General features: G+C 47.7%; 1 protein-coding gene across 1 annotated transcript in view; it reads right to left on the reverse strand.

The window, feature by feature from the left end:
- LOC125487758 (fibroblast growth factor 11-like) overlaps positions 1–2519 on the reverse strand; it is a 48364-nt gene that overhangs the window by 44947 nt on the left and 898 nt on the right. The gene's annotated exons all lie outside the window — the stretch shown is intronic.

The raw sequence follows: 2519 nt of genomic DNA on the forward strand, positions 1-2519 counted from the left end.
GCCCCACTCTCACGCCACAGCCCTGTATCAGTCCCGAAACTAATCCCGCTGCCCCACACCCTCCCCATAGCCCTGTATCAAATCCCAAAATAATCCCAGTGCCTCGCACCCTCCCCGTAGCCCCGTATCAATCCACAAGCTAATTCCCCTGCCCCAGTCAGTCCCCATTCCTCTGTATCAGTCCCAAACTAGTCCTACTGCCCTGCTGTCTCCTATAGTCCTGTATCAATCCCAAAACTAATCTGACTGCCCCACACTCCCCCGATAGTCCTGTATCCATCCCCAAACGAATGCGACTGCCCTACTCTCCCCAGAACCCTGTATCAATCCAGAAACTAATCCCACTTTCCCACTCTCTCTCCCCACAGCCCTGTGTCAATCCCCAAATGAATCCTACTGCCCTGCTCTCTTCCCAAAGCCTGACATCTTTTAGATAATTGTTCAGTTTTCTCCAGAAACTTGCAGTAATCTCTGTGATAAACCTGCTGTAACTCTCAGTGCAAATAAATCTCTCCTACATATCCCCTCATTCCATCACTCAGGGCGAATTTTAAATGGGTGACTCCCTCATCCTGAAGAAACAGAAAGAACAGCTGCTCTCGATGTAAGCAAACAGACCCATGGATATCTCATACAATTCCTGTGTTTATAACCATGGGTGATACTTTAAGCCCTTTGAAGAGACTGAGAATATTGGAGGTGCTATAAAAATGGAAATCCATTATTCTTTCTTTTAATTGTGTCTTTTTTGACTGTCCTGTTCCTATAAAAAGGGTCCCAGTCATCCCAAATTCTCAAGATAAAAAGGAAATTGGGATGACGAGATTGCTTTTTAGGGGGAGAGTATGCATTGATGGGCAGAAAGACCTCTTTTGTAATGCAACGACTCAATAGATGAAACATTTTCTTTATGATTTAGTAACAAGGTACAGATAAAGCGTACATTACAGAAGTGTTTCTGACAAAATATGGCAAGGAAAGTCACTTCTTTACACAGAACCAAATTCAAGACAGTCCAAAGCACAGGATTCACTTTCTGGTCCTCACACTCACCCGGAACTCACACCCACCCCGAGCTCACACTCACATTGAACTCACACCCACCCCGAGCTCACACTCACCCTGAACTCACACTCACCCTGAACTGACACTCACACTGAGCTCACACTCACCCCGAGCTCATGCTCACCCTGATCTCATACTCACACTGAGCTCACAGTCACCCCGAGCTCACACTGACCCTGAGCTCACACTCACATTGAACTCACACTCACCCCGAGCTCGCTCACACCCACCCCGAGATCACACTCATCCCAAGCTCACACTCATCCCGAGCTCACACTCACCCCGAGCTCACACCCACCCTGAGCTCAAGCTCACCCTGAGCTCACACTCACCCTGAACTCAGACATGTTTATTCTCAAACATATAAATTCAAACACACACACTCACACACACACTCACACACACACACTCACACACACACACACACTCACACTCACACACACTCAAACACACACACTCACACACACACACACTCAAACACACACACACATTCACACACATACACACACTCAAACACACACACTCACATATGCTCACACACTTACACACACACTCAGACACTCTCACACACACTCAAACACTCACACACACACACATATACACACACTCAAACACACGCGCGCGCACACACACACACATGCTCACGCACTTACACACACACTCAAACACACACACAGACATACACACACACACACATACACTCACACTTACACACACATACACACACACTCAAACACACACTCTCACACTCACACACACAACACACGCACATACTAAAACACACACACACATATCCAAACTCAAACATACACTTTTTCTGTACCCTCACACCTTCACTCTCTCATTCTATTTCACACACTCACTCCCTCACTCTCTCAAACTCAGTCACTCTCCCTCTTTCTCACACTCACTCCCTCTCTCACATGCTCAGTCCTTCTTCCTGTCTCATGCTCACTCTGTCACTCTCTTACACTGACTCCCACTCACTCTCTCACTCTGTCTCACACTCTCAGTTCCTCTCTCATACACACTCACTCCCTCTTTCAGACACTTACTCCCTCTCCCCCTCTCACACACTCACTCTCTCTCTCTCGCACACACTCACTCTCTCTCTCACACACACTCACTCTCACTCTCTTTCTCACATACTCAATCTCTCACTCTCCCTCTCTCAGCCACTCATTCCCTCTCACTCCTTCTCCCTCTCATATAAATTCACTCACTCTCTCTCTCACACACCCACTCCCTCTTCCACACGTTCTCTCTTTCTCTCACACACTCACTCCCTCTCCCTCTCTCACAAACTCACTTCCTCTCACTCTTTCTCACACCCACTCCCTCAGTCTTCACACACTCACTCACTCCCTCACTCTTTCACACACTCACTCCCTCACTCTTTCACACACGCACTCCCTCCCTCACTCTCTCACACACTCACTCCCTCACTCTTTCAC

Source organism: Rhincodon typus, chromosome 45, assembly GCF_021869965.1.
Source record: "Rhincodon typus isolate 14 chromosome 45, sRhiTyp1.1, whole genome shotgun sequence".
Lineage (NCBI taxonomy): Eukaryota > Metazoa > Chordata > Chondrichthyes > Orectolobiformes > Rhincodontidae > Rhincodon > Rhincodon typus.